General features: G+C 41.7%; 2 long non-coding RNA genes across 2 annotated transcripts; both read right to left on the minus strand.

Moving 5' to 3' along the window:
• Window positions 1-2,229: 2,229 nt before the first annotated feature.
• On the minus strand, window positions 2,230-10,791 carry LOC130606524 (uncharacterized). Its single transcript, XR_008973995.1, has 3 exons — window positions 10,551-10,791; window positions 9,333-9,379; window positions 2,230-2,378 (listed from the first exon to the last, which is right to left on the minus strand). It is a non-coding gene; the product is annotated as an uncharacterized LOC130606524 (long non-coding RNA).
• A 7,100-nt stretch (window positions 10,792-17,891) lies between these two features.
• Window positions 17,892-19,233, minus strand: LOC130606474 (uncharacterized). The gene is made up of 3 exons (XR_008973977.1): window positions 19,109-19,233; window positions 18,419-18,507; window positions 17,892-18,017 (listed from the first exon to the last, which is right to left on the minus strand). It is a non-coding gene; the product is annotated as an uncharacterized LOC130606474 (long non-coding RNA).
• Between the last annotated feature and the right edge of the window lie 628 nt (window positions 19,234-19,861).

Here is a 19,861-nt window from a genome sequence, read left to right on the forward strand (position 1 = left end):
GGGTCAGTGGAAAATTCATGCCTTTATGCAAAAGCCTGCCTAAGTTCCTGCTAAACACTCCGAAAACCAGCTTTGCAATTTGACAGAGCTTGTGGGGTGTCCCAGGCATTTTAACCAACTGGGGTTCAAACATCCGGGGCCAATCAGGGAAGTATTAAGAGCATATTTTTATTTCCCTTTGAAAGAGCACTGATGTCTTTTCTTATTTTAATACAATGAAAACTTACTTACTTGCTTATATCTGGCACAGAATAGCTGTTTTCTCCTCACTGATTGCCATCTACCATATCTTCTGTTTCAGAGAAAGCTTTTTTAAGAGGTGCAAAGCAAGTATAAAATCTGACATCACAGCAGGCTACTGGAAGCTGTCCTGAGCTCACCAGAACTGACACGCTGAGGAAGGACAAGCAACAGGAGAGGCTGAGGCCAGCCAAAGCATCGCTGTTCTCTGCCCTCACCTCCCTCCTCTGGCACACGCAGGCCTCAAAGTGGGATTGTGGTGCTGAAAGCCGGAGCAACAAAAAAGAGGGATATTTTTCTTACAGTAGTTGTTGATTTTCCTAATCCCATGTCCTTTGGACCACCTTGAAGGTGCTGTTGAGCATGAGCTAAAGCAAGCACATTTCATCAAAAGAGAAGTCCAAGCCGTCTCACATTGCAGGAGCAAGCAGACCTTTATGAACCACTAATGAGCAAATAATTCACTTTCAACTATAAACAGACAGTCTTGCGTAAACTCACAGAATAATCCTGCACTGTACATGAGCCAAAAGCAATAAATGCTCTGCGCCATGTCTTGACAATAGAGCTAATGTACGTGGCTTGCTTCATCTGAGAGCACAGAGCCTTGTTAGCTCAAGCATCCTTCAGCAGAATTTTCAAAGAGCTGGATTACACTCTCTAAAAGCCCTGGCACCGTGTCTGTTAAATGACATAGCAGTTTTTACACTTACTGTGACCGCTGGAGTAATTTCCTTCTTTCCAAGGCCACACTCTGTAATACGATGCAGCTGAAGAAATCAGCATCACCAGTGCTCCACGCCAGCCTGTGTGCTGCTTGGGCTCTTTTGAGAGGTTCAGCAGCAGTATGACCCTCTCCAACCCATGAAGAACATATTTCAAACATAACATACTGCTTACTGGGTGCAGCCATGAATTTGTGACATCAAGGCAGTTCATGCTGGCCAGCTGAATTCCCTAAGTGACAGATAACAAACAGAGTGATAATGTCACAAGGAGTTGAGAAGAGTTGAGGCAAATAAAATTTTCAGCCCTGGGGCAGAATGCAACTGAGACTAATGCCTCAGTAAGACTGGCATTTGTTTCTCGAACATGCACATGTTTTAACACATGGTGTAGGATGGATCATACAGATCACCTCAAGGGTAACATGGGCGCTTGTGAAGAAAGAAGCCTCCTCTGTTTGTAATCGCAGCAGTGGACAGATACAGTTCAGTGTGTCACAACACATATCACCTTCTAGTGTCTTTCGGTTTTGCCACATCTCTGGTTTTGGGGGGAAAGGAAGAGAAGGCTTAGCAAAACACTTCTGGGTTTTTTCCAATGAGAAAATAAGAACTGGCCTGTTCACAATAAATGGATATTTGTATAGGAAGCCACTTATTTGGAGATGAAATATTTCCAGCTTTTAGAAAACATCACTTTTTTTTCTAGATTCCATGTCTGCATTCTGTGGTTCCCACTCTCTCTCCCTTTTACTGTCTTTTCCCCCACTGAAAGAAACTGAGTGAGAAAAACAGCATGAAAAAGACGTTCTGCCCAGATTAAAAAAAACAGTACATTCAGAAAAGCACCCATGGTTTGAAGGGCAATTGTTTTCAATTTTCCTACAGGAAAGACAAGAGATGTCTGCAGAAGGTTAAATACTATTGGTGTAACCAAACTCTGCATCTTTGCCAGTTTACTGTGGTTTTGTGTTTCACCTTAGCAAGCTTGGGTTCAAATCCATACAATTTAAAAAACAGAGAAATGTACTGAATGAGCTGTTTGGCACCTTCCAGAGCAAGGACAGCTTTGGGAGCTAGAAGTTCCAGACCTGCCAGGCTGCTGGAAGTCCAGGTGGTGGTTAGGAGAGGAACGAGCTACAGGTTACAGACCACTGGGCACCCACCACACTGCTGATGTGCACAGACGCTTTCTGCAAAAACACAGACCTGGTGGTACTGCTGCTTTGGCTCCTGTCCATATCTAAACCATACAAACCTCCAGAAACTGAGATCTCCATCCTCTTGTGCCCCACAGTGCTGCAGCTCATCATTGTCCTTCCCACTGCGGGTGCTGGTGGGAGGAGAGGTGATGCTCAGCACAATGGGGGAGCAATCAGGAGGAACATATCACAACAGACAGCAATCTGGAGACTGTAAAAATGAATAGTTTGTGTTTCACTGATGTTGATGTGGTCATATCATCTGTAAATTATATACCCAGCTATTTTTCCAGTTAGCCATTATTCTGTCAGGCGATCGGCTGCCAGTTCCAGCCCTCCTAACCATATGCACAGCTGTAAACCTTGAAAGTAGCTGTCTCCAAAGCAAGCCAGTTCAGGAAGAACTGGGAAACAAATTACATAAAAGCAGATTAACTTCTCTTTAACTTCCTTCAAAATATTTCTTCCCTACAGCCTCTTTAATCCCATTTTTAAAGGGAATTTGGTCTCTTTATTTGTTATACTTATCAGTATGACTTGAATTTAAAGCTTTATACTTTCTGTTTCTGCCCATGGACCTGTTGCAGCTATAATCCTTAGTCTTTTCAATGGTGGGGATGGTTCTCTGAGCAGTTATCAGCCTTTTGCACTGATACTTTCCACAAGAAAAAGACAGCCAGGGCATGCTTGGTGCATTTAGTTGAGAAACTCCTTGGTGGGCAGGGGCAATGTTCTGACAGTCTTGCTTTTTTTTTTTACTGTCTTCTCTTTTAACCTTGAGCCACTTGCATATGTAACTCTCATGTACCATCTCACTGAACAGGCAGCACCTGCCAGCCAGAGGCTGGGTTTAACCAGGACTGACATAATCGAAAGATACTGCATAAGGACATTTGTAACAAATACACTATTTCATAAGGTTTCAAGAAACGCCCTAATTTCTTTCTAAGGAAGCCAACTATTTAGAATAGACTTCTAAAATAATGCCAGAATGCTTCTGCATACACACTGGTCTTCATTACCTAGCTCAAATGGAATAAATCTAAATGTGATGTACCCTCCCACATCCTCTCCATTGGGCTCTAAAACCCTTATCTCTTTGTCTGAAAGATAAAGAACAGGAAGAACAGCTTACCAGGTGTCTAAATGAGTAAGAAGCATCCTTGTATGGTGGGTGCTGCATACCAACAGCAGTGGGACCATCAGTGTGAGGCTGGGGCACCGAAGCAGCCTGGTCACAGCTCAGGCACCCCAGGGCAGTATGAAAGGTCACATCACTTCAAATCAGGTGATAAGAGCTTTGTTTAGAGGATGTCTGACTTTAGTCCTATGTTACTGAGGTCAAAGGCAAAGGTCAGGCAATGAAGGTGGACCAAGCCCTGGTGTGGGACCATGGAAGGGTGAAGAGCACAGAGTCCTACCTAAAATCAGGATGCAGCATCGGAAGGAGGAGGTGCTGGGGAACACATTGCTGAGTTATGAGGAATGTGCTTGAATGAGTGAGGACAATGGCAGAGGAGAAGGTGTTAGGGCTGTGGTTTAAAAAGGCAAGACATTATACAGAGACGGGCTAAAGGGCTGCTCATAGCTTGTGACCGAGGTTTACTTATTCTGCCCTCTATAAGGACCCTCTCTTCTTTCCTTACCTAGAGAAAGATCTCACGGCTTGCAGGAGACTTCTACTGACCTGGCCCTGCTTTCCCTGGACTGCCCAGGCTGCTGCTCCACTGATGAAATCCCATCAGGAAGAGCTCTGCACAGTGGAGGAGCCTCAAGGAAGGAGCCAGGCTTCTGCTCCATTTCACTCTGCCAGGCTCAATGCCCTGGGAGAATCACGTGCAACATGGGAGGAAAGGAAAACTGATCCCGCTGGGGAGAGCAAGAGATCAGAGAACTAAAAACTGAATGAGCTCCCTGTGCCCTCTGCAATTAAAGGGAACTTGAAAGAGTTTCAATTTGGTGATATCATTAATTTCCCCTCTTCTCCGCCCTGCTGCTGCATTTCAGAAGAGTCCTTTTCAACTGTTTATTGACTGCATGATGAAAGACTGAACTGAAGAGACCCTAAGAAACGGAAAGTTTGAGAAGTTTTCAACCCTTTTCATCAGTTGTTTAAACAATGTTCAGAAAAACATGAGAAAGACTGTGTTTGAGAGAAATATTGTAATTAAAGCCGCATGCAGTGGGCTTTGCTGTCCAAATGTGACTCAAATACTTGCAGCCCCATGTCATGTAAAGATTTAGTTCACAATTTTGTCACAAACAAGGCTATTATGAAACACATTTATATTTACCGAGTTATTTCCTTTACATGCTAAGAACAAACTGCTTTGGTAAACTAGCTATGTAGGAAACACAGCACATTAATAATTAATATATATGCACAGAACATGCATGACATGAGCTCAGGGATTTCAGGGAGCATGGGATCACACAGTGTGCCAGGCACCTCCAAAATGCAACCTGAGTGCAGGACACCCCACACCCCCACAGGCTCTCATCTCACCTGAGGTGTCTGTGCCTGTCAATGAACCTGAAGCAGTATTAACATGTACACCTTGTTCTGCCAAAATTTCCATCTTTCTCAAGACCACACCTGAAAATTTCTGCCCCATGTTTCTTTTCCTGTATTTCCTTGCAGTCTTGTCATGCAGCTGGCATGGGGAAACTTGAATCTTGATAACTCACAGGATGGTCCTACAGATGGTAGGAGCAACAGAGAGATGGGTTTCACCACCAACATACCAACTGGTGTAAAATGTCCTTGCCTGGGTATACTCAGACAGTGCAAACAAGCTAATGGGAAGAAACGTCAAATCTCATTTTTCTAACTCTTGAAACGTAAGAAATTCTCAGAAATATCACAAGCCCATCAAGTTTCCTGGGCACAGTTTGCCCACAAATCAAAGACTTCAAACAATTCCATTTCATTGGCACAGATGGATCAAAGGCACTTTCAAAGTCTAGCCAGCCACAGGGCATTGACAGGGACCAGTCCCTGATCAAAAGCATGTGGGCAAATGCCTGTGGTTTGCTGATAACCTCTTATCAGAGCTTCATCACATGACAGCTTTGTTGTCACAGCAAGAGACGAAAGCCTGACAAGGGACTGCTCACTCCTGGATGTGATGGAAGGCACAGCCATGTGCTCCACAGCTACTCATGGGAGTCAGCACTTGCGAACAGCTCCCAGCTTCTCATGGTTTTTTTTTGCATAGTTTTCCTTAAAAAAGGAAAACCTCCCGAATCCCATACCACACCATTACACTGGTGTGAAGGCACCATGCAGGAGTCCCTGGGACTGCGTGCTGGCAGCCACGTCAACAGTGACCACCTGGCCTGCCTTTGGGACCTGCTGGAGGTAGCTCCTCTAAGTACTAATTTTTGCTGAATAAGGCTTTTCTGACATACTGGTTACATCTGCTGGAGTCTGTTATCCCGCTGATGCAGCACAGTGCTGAAGGCACCTGACACTTGGCTGCTGTCCCCAAACTTGGCACTAAGTCACAAGCAGGAAGCACAGGGGAGGAGCAGGAACTAAAAGGATAATTGAGATCTGTGGGGCAGGACTGAACGGAGCAGGGGGGGTTAATGCGGTAATCAGATTAGGAAACAGTCCTGATTATTTCAGCAATGAAAAGCAATGGTTCACCTTACCAGGCAGCCAACTAATACCATCACAGACATCTTCCTTGTTTATTTGCTTGTCTTCTCAGACTAGAAAGAGAATGTGGGGGATCCCGTTCCTAGCCATCTGGCATTAGTGTGAAAAATATGGTAAGAGAAATTGCACAGTTGTCTCAGATGATAATTCACACATTCTTATGATCTTAGATTTGTTTTTTTCCTAGGCTTTTACTCACCCATGATTACAACCCTAGGAGATTTTTCCATTTGCAGCCCCAACCTCAATCAGCTTACTTCAGGTGCCTTATTAAAGCTGGGGTTCCGAGAGAGTAATTTTTAAACAGAACTGAGAATTTTACCCACCGGTGTCACTGGTGGTGGGGCTGGCCACTCTTCACACTTTATCCTGAAAGCTTCCTTGGCTGCCCCTGATGTGACTCAAAGCACTGGTAGCTGATGGTTCCCCACACAGCACATTGACTGACCATCAGGGACAAGCCAAAACTGAGCTCTGTGATTGGCAATATTACATTTTTGCACCAGTGGCTTCCCTAACAGTACAGATTTAACCCAAATGCGGTATAATTACACTGTTATTTGCGGAGAGCAAGGCATGGCTTTCCCAAAACCCATGTAATGTACCAAGGTCAGCCTGAGATCCTTCACATTTCAGGCACGATGCTCTCCTTGAACCTGCAATTGTCTCCCATACACTCTTGCATTTGTCTCAGAAAGAATGAAAAAAATAAGCTTCCATCCAAGTTTGCTTCTCTTTCTCTCATACAAAGCTGCTGTAAATTGCCCTCAACACTGCTTTACAAATAAGGCAGCTGCTGAGAGCTTGAAGAGCACCACACGCACGGGAAGCAGTCGCCTAGCAATAAGGAAAATGTAAAAGCCCTCCAAGTAGCTCCTCCTTCCATTTCTTTTCAGTGACTCATTCTCTACAATATGCTCTTGGAGTCTGGGTTTTTTGTTGATTTTTTTTTTCCTTTCTTACAGCAAAACCACTCATACTGCATGTGTCAGGTGAAATGAGGCAAGGAAAAGGGTGCATGCACTGCCTTCATTTAAGAACACAGGAACATCCCAGGTGTCCCACACAAGCTGAATGCATTCCCTATTTTCTTGCTGACACAAGAGAACAAGCTGTAAGAGCTGCAACGATTTGCAGTTACGAGGCACTCTGCACAGCCTGGGAAGGCAAACCATCTACTCTGCCTGCTACATGATACCAACACTTAATGGGTATGTCGCAAGACAGAAGGTAAGTAGTTTTGAAGGTGTCTCATGTCTGGAAATCAGGAACAACCACACTCAAGGCAATGGAGTGATACAGCTCTGAAACTGGTGTGAAGGAAAAGTTATACCAACTGACCTGACAGGGGTTTTGGCAGCAGTGGTAAGTAAGAAAGGAGCAGGTTTCCCGTGCTACTATTGGATTTACACCATCTCACACACAAGTTGTTGTGAAGGACTGTGGAACAGTCCAAGATGGAATTAATTATTTAAAACCAAACCACATACAGCTGAATGGCCAAATTTGCCTTCAGCCCCAGGAGAAGTACACAGACATGTTTCCAAAAAACCCCCAAATTTTCTTATCTTTTTTCTCTGAATAATCCTCATCCTCTAATTCTGACTAAAAAATATCTAAAAATAGTTCCAGAGAAGAACTGTGATGAATTATGCAATGGACATATGCTATCACATCAAATCTTGATGTTAACTTCATCTGATGTCACGCAGAAGACTGAAGCTTGGGACTGTGCTGGGAATGATCCCAGATAGGCAGTAGGATTTTAGGTCACATCGCTTCATCTCTGATCAGGCGTGGGAGCACCTGGGAGAGCAGATGGCTAGACAATGTAGCTATCACTGGTGGATTTAATCTTCCTGGATTAAGAAGCAAGTACTATGCGAGTAGTTTGATTTACTAAAGACGCAGCAGCAACTTTAACACATGAAAACCTTCCAGAGCTCTTGTGATGAACCTCCTTCTCACACAGTTTCTAGTAGGACTGCAAATCTACGGGCAACCCATTCACCAGCCACTTTCCAGTTACTGTCATTTTTATTGCATATCTGTAAGAAATATCCTGCCAGAAAAGAAAATTTTAAAAACTAGCTTCTAACCATACAAAGTGCAGTGTGCTTTCTCCCAGTGTGACTGTCAACAAGGGGAGAACAAAAATCTTTAATGATTTGTAATTCTGGGTGACTGCATCCCCTTGCCACTGTGAATCTGCAGTCTTCAGATCTGTCAGCTGCAAACCTAGGTTGTTTCCAGAGCACCCTCATCCAGCATTGCCTTATTCAGCGAATCCACTGCATAGCACAAAGCAGCAGCTTTCTTCTGCTGGTCCTCATGCAGGTGAGCTGGCTGCAAGCCACCAAAGGAGTTGCTGTCTCCTACACTCTGGTCAAAAAATGCAGCTGGCATGAGCTGCGCTACTCAGGAAAGTGACGGCTGGCAACACCAAGCCCTAACAACTCTTAATCTTAACGACAATCACAATCAGCTTTCAGGGCTCAACTGGGGGGACTCTTGTCCTGAGCAGTAAATGAAGAAAGAATCATTGTCCTGGAAAAACAATTGCTAATCTTGACACACTACAGTTTAGTTCTGTAATAACTAGCCAGTGGTATAAAAGAGCACTATTTCAGCAACGGATACCAGGGGGGTAAATGTATTCCTAGTATAATTCTACTGTTTTCCATGGAAATACATTAGGGGTGGATTTACTCCAACATGGGTGTACAACGTATTGCTACAACTTCATCCCTAAACCACACACACAGATTTGAAGATTACCATGAGGGTTCCCAGATTTAGAATTCATAAATGAACTTCTTGTTTCTTTATAAAAAGGTCACAGCAGGATTATGTAGAGAAAATTACACATTCTTACACTAAATTTTAGTTAGGAGAAACTTCAAGATAAAATTAATCAGCAGTAGCAAATGTATTATAATAAAACAACACTGATACTATAAAAAGGGAATTACTCTCTTATTTTCACACCTATCAAATTTAGAGGAAGAAAAAAACTACAGTACCATTGTGTGTATTATCAGGACGGTCAATGAGACATGAAACAAGGACGAACTCCATTTGCCTGGGCAAAAAGCCCAGTTTGGAAGTAATTGCTGTAGTGGTGTAGCAGCTGCAGATATAGCCAGATCAAATCCAAAGATCAAACGCTTATTTCATTTTGATAAAAGTCATTAAACCACAAATCAACTTACTTTGGAGTACAGTCAGGAAATAACTCTGTATATACCATCTGCACAGAACTCTCCCCTAATATATTAAAGCAGTGACAGCAGCCTTCTTATGTGAAATCCCCAAACTTATATTTCATTAAGTATCAACATTCCTCATGTAGATTTTATTTAGCAGATAAGCCATTGCAGCATGTTTAAAATCATACCAGAGGGTTTCTAAGCTGAGTATCAGGATTTCAAATGCAAGCACAACACTCCTCCCCCTTTGAGTCTCATGATGACAGATAAAAGAATGGCATCAAGGGCTTACCTAGAAAATTTCAGGGAGCACCAAGGAAGCTCTGGAACTGTGGAGTTCTTCAAGAATAATCAAAATATAAACAGGAGTGTGAGAAAAAAAATAAAATCACAGAATGTAGCAGTTGCATCAGAGCAATTTAATTACTGAAGTGCACTTCCTTCAATACATTAACTTGGCAATTTAGTCAGTCTTTGGGGAGCTTTTGGCCATCGGTTACAGGGTTGCTTCAGCAGGTGCAGCCTCTGCCTGCAGTGCTGGTGCCCCACCAGCTGAGCCCCCCAGAGCACCCCTCAGGTTGGCAGAGATTTGCTACAGTGGATACAGAGTGGGCACGAGGGTGTCACCAAGGCTACTTCTACTTTGATTTGAAGATTACAGAGACTTCTATAACTATATCATTCCAATACAGACCATGATGCTATTGTGCATCATGGCTTCTCAAGGGGCTGATGTAGGTTATGCTCTAGAGTCAATACAAAGCCTTCCTATACTTACTTAGGCTTGCTTAAGCTCATATGGGCTTGTGAAGAAGAATTTAGGAGTATTTTATTAGAGTCAAATTATAAGAACCTCACTTGTTTTGAATAGCTTTTTATTCTCCTTTTTCGTTCATCAGAATTCAAGCAGATAATTTTTTGTAGTAATACACAACTCTGTAGTTGTCCCAGAATCTGGTCCAGTTATCTGTATCTAGAAAACAAATTCCAGCTTTCATGCCTTGATTATAGCAATCAATCTCAAACTCTCACTGCCTATTAACTTAATAGATTGTTCTGGATGTCTGGATCTGCAGTTCTAATACCACTAATGTTCATCGAAACGTTGAGAGAGCAAAGATCAAAACTTCACCTTAATAAAATAATCCTTTTTTTAGACTAGGAATCAATGTGTTGATTTACTCACAGTACACCTCCCACAAAAGGTAACTCACTGTTACTTGTGCCCTTCAGAAAATCTCTGTATTACTGATGGATTTAGAGCTAAAAAGATCATTATTAAATTCAGGATTAACAGAAAGTTACCACGACAATGTTAGCCCAGCTACTGACAGATGATGACATTTTCGTATCAGTTTTTGGGTTTGGGGTTTTTTTTGTTTGCTTGGTTTTGGTTGGGTTTGGTTGGTTGGTTGGTTGGTTTTTGGCATGTTTTGTTTGTTTGTTTGGTTGGTTGGTTTTTTATGGTAGTTCTTCTTAATATTTACCTGCTCAGAAAATAAGAACTCACCCACTGGTCCTACGTTCCCACCATTCCCAGGATGGTGTCCTGTCCTCTGCAGAGAGCCCATGGAAGAGCTTTTCTTGGATTGAAGAACTGAATGCTTTTTGGCAGTCCCTTGCAGTCCCACATACATTTTTTCAGTGAGTGTCCCTTTCACGTGCATTAATGATTTGACTGGAAATTTTTACCATGTAAGTGGGAATTACTTCTAATCCTCAAATTATTAGAATTCTTGGCATCTAGGAACAGTTTTCTAAGATAAAAAAGATAACTTTTAAATGAGTTTTGAAATATTCCTCTGAAAATTAACATAATACCATAACTGTAGGGTGGTTTTTTTTACAAAAACCCATAAATGTGAATTAATATATTAATGTTAATGGATATTCTGTCTATGCTAAGCCTCAAGTTGTTCTTACTTCAAGCCGAACTTTTCAAGTATTAACCAGGAAGAAAAGGAGTTAGTCTACAATGCACAGTTATCAGGAGACCAAGGCAAAGTTAGTCTACCAAAGGTGATGATATTAATAATGACATTTATGCTGCAGGAATTTAATTGGACTGAAAAAGAATTTGTAGTAAAGATGTCTGAATAACTCAAGACAAAATGAAAATCAGTCTAAAGGCACTGAGTCCTCAATTAGTTTGGGAGTAGCAAATTAAAGGTAAACTTAGAAAAATTGGTGGAGTGACTGACTATTAGGGGCCACTAGGATGTATAATGTCACATCAGATTTTCACTTTTTGATGCTTTCAGGTAAGATCAAGTGCAAAATATTTCAAAAAATACAGGAGCTGATTTTTTCTTTTTCTTTCTTCAAAAGATCAAAAGCTTTTGCTTTTTAATAAAACCAATGACAGTCACCAGCCTTGGCTGTTGACACAGATGTTTTTCCTAAACATGGTGAAATAATGAGCTACAGGAATGACACCTTGGTTATATATAGAAAATCGCAACTCTGTGTACAGACAACATTCAATTTATGTGTACTGCCTTTGAAAAATGAGGGGAAAAAAGGTCTTTCTGATCATCCCCAGTAAGTTACTTTCTTGGTGTTGCCCTGTTCTGTGCAAAACAAGCGAAAGGAATAACAAAGCAGAATGTTCCTTAAAGAATCAGAGTCTCTGGATTGATCTGTATGTGTTCACATTTAGGTAAGAAGAAAAGAAATCTATGCAAAACATCTTGCAGGCACCAGTAAATGGATTGTAAAAACTATGGGACTCTGGTAGACCCTTTCTAGCCAAGCACTCATGTCCTGCCTGGCTCCAGGATGCCGATGCCCTTAATGTCAGGGGTACCTGGCTGTCTCCCACTCCACTGATGTCAACATCAAACTTGTGCTGACTTTCATCTCTAAGCTCACAACATGATATATTGACCAAGCAAAAATAGAAGTCAAACACTTAGGTCATTCGAAAGACCTCATTTTATGTTCTTGTTAAAGGAACATACCTGAAGGAGAAAATCAGTTCACTCAGGCCAAAATCCTGGGAAGCTGCCATCTCTGACCAGGAGGTTATCTGTGCAGCATCTCCAGGACCCTCTGCCATGAATTCTCTCACTGACTGAAGTAGAAAGCAGGACAGGCATCCTTCATCTTCCAGTAGTATTCATTTAAAACAAGAACTAGGGGAAGAGAAAAAGCCAAACACAACACAGAAAAGACAATAATGTATTGCCTGTCTGATTTGGTGAAGAGACATTAATGGCTTTAACAACCTGTTTTGACTTCACACAATTCATTTTCTTCTATTTTATCCCAAGCAGAAATGACTCAGCAGATTAGGGAAATTCAAAATTGGGAAGAAAATACACTTAGTAGAAAAATCTAGCATTATATAGATTGTAAACAACCTAATAGTAGTAGCAGAGGCTATTTTGAGAACGTCATTAAACTATATTCCTGCTTTAAACAATTGCCACATCAAGACAAAAAGAAGAACGCAGCAGAACAGAAGCTCTCCCTAATTTGCATTCAAAATGGTTAATTTGCCAGGTTTACCCATGGATTGCTTTTTATTGTAAATGTCACACAACTGTATCAAGACTCATTTCTCCTCTAAAGAAACACACAACAGCCATGCTCCATTCCTATCTGCACACTGCATCCCTGTAAACATCTACAGTGCCTTGTTAGCATCAACACATACTAGTTTAAGTAAAAGCAAACATGCCCTTGTCTAACATTAAAAGTATGGCCTTGAAATGACATCTTCAAAAATTCCTCTCTCTCTTTGCCCCTACTCAAGGGCAGAGACATCTCCCCCATCTTTAGGATAGCTTAAAATGCTGTTCTCAGCCTTTCAGTGCTTGGTGCATATGGTGCTCCCCATGCCATTTCCCACAGCAATCTTTCTGCCACTTTTCTGGCTGGCCTCAGGCTTTCTGTACAGGTGCTACAGCAGCCTGCTTCTGTACTGCTGATCTGTGCTGTCGTTATTCACTCTCTCTACTCTTCTTCTTGGCTCAAGTCATGCTGTTTTCTTCTACGTTGGATTGTTAAACCAAAGTATGAATTGCATCCTTCCAAAAAAAAGGCAGTGTTAAATTAGTTAAGCTTTTCTTTCGACCTTACACAGGGTCAAAATAGGTTGAAGGCTGTTTTTCACCTGCATCAACGGAGTAAATTACATTACATACATCATCAGTATGAAAGAGGCTACTGCTGTGAATTCTGGAGTCCAGCTCCCCCATCCAGTGAGAAGAAGGATTTTGCCTCTCCAGCACATAAGACAGATGCCAGTTTCTCCAAAACTCATTTAATTTTGGTTTCTTTATTAAAATCAAGAGGGATTTCCAAGTGAGGAGCTAAACCAGTGTCAGTGGGTGGGTAGCTTGCAGGGAGGTAAGCATTTATACCCATCTCCTCCAGGTCACGTCTTCTCAGCAGCCTTGTGACATGGGTCCAGCATTGGCAGAAGGGAGATCAGTTGTCCAGGAAGCTCAGCAGGATGGAAAAAAAAATTCTTCTATCAGGAGTAGGCAGGGAAGAGGGCAACCACAACAGATGGCAGAGATGAACACACACACTGGCTTGTGCTGTATGACTAGCTGTCAGTTAGCATTTCTGGATAAAACAACAGAATTGCCACATAATGACACACATCCCTCATACTTTGTCTTTCTCCCTCTTCATAACCTTAGTAGGACTAGAAGCACAAGAAGAAAGGCACTGTACCAGCAAGGTGCATTGACCAGCTTCTGATGAGGGAAATCAGCCTATGCTATGCTTGGCAGTGGTGTGGCTGGACTGCTCCTGGTTACTTTTCTGGCCGGTCTGAAGGAAGCTCAGACCTCTCTCCCCTGCCCTGCCACCTCTTTCACCATGACACATTGCTCAGCCAACACTTAACATACCTTTGAAAGCCCAGTACACTCAAGTCTTACACATTTAATGTCAAGGTCCAAGTCAGAGCAGAGAGTTTAGAGTTTACTCTCTTTAACGTCTTCTGTAAAATTAGTTACTGGTCATTTGACAAAATAAATTTACATTACAATAAGGTTTCTAAAAATGCAATGGGAAGAATTTAACCTCTAGTATTTAAGTGGGATACGCTTATTTGCCTAGGGAACTGACCCAATCTAAAGCACTGGCTATTTATAACACATTCAAAAATAAATCACGAGACAAAACAGTAGAAAGGCTGTATTTGCTAATAAAACTAGGAAAAAGTAATATAGCTGTGGATTCACATATGAAGTTACCTTCACAGTATGCTCTAAATTTTAAATTGTTACTAAAATTGTGTGTGTTACTCACAACCCAGGTGACTCCCTATGATGGGCACTGCAATGCCACAGTCAGAGCAAAACCCCCCTGCTGTGCACTCATCAGCCCAATCTTGAACAATTTCTTCCCTCTTTGGCCTACAGGATTTGAGGGCGTGACTGGGGACTAGTTCCCTCTTGAAGGTGATGGCCACATCCGCATTGCACATCCACTGGGACTCTTAAAGTAATGCTATGGCAGAATGACAACGTTGGTCCAAGATAGCTGAGGTGATACCAGAGATGTTTCACAGCTCATCAGAGCTGTGAGACAGCGTGATGATAAGAATACACATTGCATCTGTGACAGCAGCCCTGGAGAGTTTCCTCTTGGAGGGAACTAGCTAGCTGGCTCACTTCAAAACAACATCTAGCATGGACAGTCAGACAGCAAAGACCAGGAGCAAACAACAGAGTGAAGTTATTTGGCAACACAGATGGGCCCCGAGTCATTTCTTGGATCTGGTCTTCAAACACAGTGTGACAGTCACAGCTATAGTCAGGTTTTGGAAGAGCTTCACAAGCAGCAGACAGTGGATAAATGTGCCAAATATCCTCTTGCCTTCTAACTGACCTGTTTTCCCACTGCTTAGTCTTGCCTGCTGCTGTAGTTGCTGCCATATGGAGTTACACTGCAGCCCTGGAGACATCACTGGTTATTTTGGTGGGGTGAGGACACTGGAGGGTTTTTATTTTTATTGAAAGTTGAGAAAAGCTCAATTTAAGATGACTCTACTTGACAGTCTTTCTGAATAACATCTGCATTTAGCCTGGAGCAAAGAAAATATTAGAAATTTCCAATCATTCTCATGAATACAGATTTTCAAGCATTCTCCATAAACCCAGTACATCACCTGCTAATGGAACTACTTTTCACTGCCACATTCAAAGCAGGCAATTGCAGGAGAAGGTCATGGGCAATATTTCCCCATGGAGGTGCACCTCAGAAGTCAGTAGGCACATAAATCGTGGAAACACACTTACAGCTTGTGGGACTCCTGCAGCCAGGAGGAAAGAGATATCATTTCAAAAAGAACCACAATTCTTTCATTCTCTTCCTGTTTGTCTGGATATCTATGAGCATTTGTCTCTTTTCATTCTCTTTGCTAACTTTTATCAGCAGAGAAAACCATCGAAGAATGACACTTGAACAGACACAGCTTACCTGCATCAGCAAAGCAAGACTCGAAGTAAATTACTGCACTGACTTCTTCTGATGAAATATTGATAGAAAATACTGTAACACAAGAAGCTGTTTAAAATCACTCAGTTCTTTATATACAAATCTTTTTTGTTCAACTGTAGCCTAGTGTTATGAGACCACTTATGTAACTTACATACGAATAAAACTGATTTCAAAAAAGGCAAATGTATCTTGAGGAAATGGCAAAATATTTTTTTTCCAGTTTGCCCATTTTTGATTTCTCTTTCCCCCATTTCTTATTTCCAGCAGTACATTGTGAAAAAAAGGGCATAGGATTAGTCTGAAGACATTATAACTTTTCAATCTTCTGTTCTTTTTCCTGTGGCAAAATGGAAAAGGAAATAAAATAAACTGGAAGAAGAAATGAGTTGCAACAGAATTACATGATCAATGTTTTTCTAACAAGAAATCTGAAGAAATCAAAAGGCTTTCATGAAACATTCATTGAAACAATATGCTGACAAAATAGTTTTCCAGTCAAAACTTTTCACTGGGTCTACTTAACAAGGTACGTGTATGTTCAAAACCTTTTTTCTAGAGTACCAGAAGGCCAGAGGGTTTTGTCTCACTTAGCTGCTTTTTTTTTTTTTCAGAATGAACTCTACTTATCCCTGGAGGCCTTTGCAATCACTTTATGGAGCTACATAAACTCTCTGCTTCTCTTAGATGTGCTGAACCGATTCACAACGTAAGCGTAGGGTCATGGTGGAGCTCCAGTCTGCAGCAATCTACCCAGGCTCCGGCCTGCAGAGGTTTCTCAGCTGAAGGACAATGGGCACAATTGTGCTACTGTGCCTTCCAGCTCAACCTCCAAGTAACCATGAGAAGTTCCTCTGTGACCAGAAATCCCATTTGTACCCAAGAAAATACACACAGGCAAGGCTCCTGTCCTGTATATCACTGCTGCAGAGACTGGGTCTTTCAAACACCTTGGTAATGACCAGTCAACATCTACTGGTTTGATGAACTGTGAAACCAATGTATGCTGATTACTAGTAAAACTTGCTGCAACTATGTAATGATCACGGTGAAAGAAATCAAGTAGCATCCTAGCAGCCATTAAAGTAATTATTTGGTATGTAACTAATGACATATTTATTTGTTGACCTCCTTGTCAAACTATGTGGAGTTCCAATTAATTGATAAAAAGCTGAAATTACCAAGGGTGTGCTGAAGTTTTGTTTGGTCAACTTTGACTCAGAAGCGTCTCCAGCACATTCTGTATAGAGTTCAGTGATACAGATCAAGAGGAACCAGAAAATAAAATGCTGCTAAGATGAACTTGGCAAGATTATGTGAGTAAAATATCATTGCCTGAAGCCATGCCACCTTGCTGGGATAATATCCAATTTCTCATGTCAAGCTACATAAACCAGGGTAATGAGTGAGGAGCACCTAGGTGGCCCAGAAGGGGCACTCATTAGTCAGCATGCAGCATGCTGTCATCTTGTTCAGAGGCACACTGGTTTCTAGCCAGGAAGGGACAACTTGCCTTTGCATGAATGCCTTTTGTATGAGTGGCAAAACCCAAAGGGCAGCTAAAATAATTACTGATCCTGTTGTGGAAGTTTCTCACACATGTGTTTTCATGGTGTGAATATAGCTCAGGACTCAAGAGCCACTTCTGGCTCTTCAGGAATAAATGAAACCTTATAGCATTCTCTACCATGTTTCAAGAGAAAAAAAAGCTACGAGTACATTGCAACCACACCATGCAGCCTACAATCAAAAGGAGAGAAAGGGTGGCCAAAGTGAAGACATCTTCCCATACAGAATATACTCCTTTTCTTGAGCATTCTCCTTCTCAGCTGCACTTCTTATCGACAGATGCAAAGCAAGACTAATGAACTATTGATAACCCTGGCACAAAGGATTATTAAACAAAGCAATTTTATTTTGTGGGCATTGATTTAAATGTCACAACCACAGTACAAATGAAAATTATCGTTTAGATAGGTGAAGCTGAATGCTAAACAGGTGGTCATCCTATTTATTCCTAATATCTGGCCTAATGCACTCAGATACCTTTACATATACTTCTGTATAGTCTATATAATTACAGATATGCCTGCCGATTTTCTAGAGAATTAATGGTATTTGGAGAGAAACCTAAAGGAACTGGAGCATTAAAACAAGGCTGCTGTTTTGGAGGGCATGAACCTTGACAAGACATCATACTGAATAGTTTTAAATTGAACCACTGATTTCCAAACACACACACAAAAGAGATGTCCAGGCACAGAGTGAATTTACAAATGAAAATACGTGAAAAGAAGTGGCTTATCCTGCAACATCTCAAACAGCCTATAATAAGCATGAGATTAGCTGGCCTGAGAAAGAGAGCAGGCTGGTCAGAAGGCTAGGTTTCACCACTTTACTGCAGGCACACAACCACAGACCTGTCTACCATCAGCCCATGGAGACATCCAGAAACTCTGTCCACAGCCTCTTGGAGAGCTGGAGCCCATTCAGAGCCAGTGAAGCTGCTGGTTAGCATCTGTGAGGAAATTAACTCTGTTTGATCCTGAGAACCAGGCAGACATGGCATCCGAACTTTAATTCTCATCTTCTGTGGCATTTGTCTGACATTTAATTGGGATGGCAACTGTCTTAACCCAGATGGAATTATGAAAACAATGGTGAAATTTGTCTTCCTACTCTGGTGAATCCAGAGGGAAATTTCAAATTCTGTGACATAAAGACCTAATTTTGCTGGCTTTCCAATGGCAAACAGGTTAGCCAGCACCCATCTTTGTCTTTAAAAGCTTCCTCTAGCCCTCCTGGTGAGTAATCAATCATATCTTAAAAGAAGTGCCATTAGCCGCTCCACCATAACGATTAATACTCAACCCCTCCAGATCCCAAGCTCAGACAAAACAATATATGAAGGGCACATACCCAAGAAGTGATCCAATGATGCTAAGGCAAAAAAAATCCTCAGGATTTCAAAGAGAAGGCTGTTCCACTTGCAGTTTCAGTCTGGAAAACTGTAAAAGAAAACTGCACTTTAATGAACTTTTATAGGAAAAAGGTTTAGTTGTGTGGGGTTTTTTTAATACAAGCCACAGCAACAGGACACTTCCCCTACCTTAGGCTCTTTTAAACACAATACTCAAAGGCCATCTCCAATACTCCAGGGATTAAATTATTTTCTGAAAGCCAGTTTGTTCCCATTGTTATTACTGGTAGAAAGCTGTGAGGTTTTCTGGTTCTCCCCCCTTTTTTTCCAATGCTAGAAATAGATTAAACTGGCACTTCAGGATGTTGAGCTGCAGTTTCAGCTGAGCTCTGTGCTTCACAGATTTATCAAAAATGACAAGATTCAACATCTAGGACATGTCTTGTAGTGCCCAGGAGCTCAAAGAAGATGCAGCAGTTACAACAGAGAGAAATAAGAAAACGTGTTAGAAAAGAAACGTGTGGTCCTTGAAAACAAAAGGTCTGACGTGAATGGGAAGATGCTGTGCTGATCAGCACTGTCCACTAGTGAGCAAGGAAGAGCCACTGCCTGCCTTTCAGAATGAAAAAGCAGGGAAAGCTGCCCTTCATTGCAGCTCCAAGGGCTGTTACAAACTTCTTCACAGTTACCTGTCAGAGCCTTCAAGATGCAGAGATTTTCTCCTGTTCCATTTGCAAACAGTGTGGTATTAGCTGGAAAGTGATGAGTGTTCATGAGTGTCTACTTGTGATCACTTCTTCTAAGTTAAACTGTCACTGGAATAGTAAAACATAATATTCCATAAGTGCACTCTCTTTTTCGCACACATGAATATAAAGCAGATTATGATGTATTTGAAAAAGTTGGAGTAGCTGGACAGTAAATACTTCTGAACCACAAATTATCTTCTCTGCATAATCATCCTTTGCTTGGGAAACTCACCCTGCCTAAACTAATACTTATAAATGAGAACAACCTTGCACTCAGACTGCATCATTTCCACTAAAATGAATAGAATGCAGGCAGAATGGGTGTGCTGTCAGAGACTGGATTTCACTAAATTGGAAGCAGCTGATCCTTTCATTGCACTGAAGCAGGGGGGCAAGCGTGCCCTATGTTCTGCTGCTACAGAAGTCATTCTCAGACAGAAACAAAATACAGAAAACTTGGGGTTATTTCCAAGTCACACAGTGAGCCAGGTAGGATTCTGCAGGCAGAGACTGGCTGCCCTTCCCTCTTGATTCCCACAATGAAAGTTAAGGAAAAGTTAAGGATTCATAGAATGAAAATTAAGTTAATCAGAAGCACCAACATATGGTGCTCTATATTATCTCTCTGTCTGAGTCATTTTTATTTAGCAGTGTCAGTCTCTTGCAAGTACCTGGCAGGTGTCTGCAAGGTCA

This window comes from Pezoporus wallicus, unplaced genomic scaffold (assembly GCF_028554395.1).
Source record: "Pezoporus wallicus isolate ANWC-B61680 ecotype Strahan unplaced genomic scaffold, APGP_CSIRO_Pwel_v1 contig_7073, whole genome shotgun sequence".
Taxonomy (NCBI): domain Eukaryota; kingdom Metazoa; phylum Chordata; class Aves; order Psittaciformes; family Psittacidae; genus Pezoporus; species Pezoporus wallicus.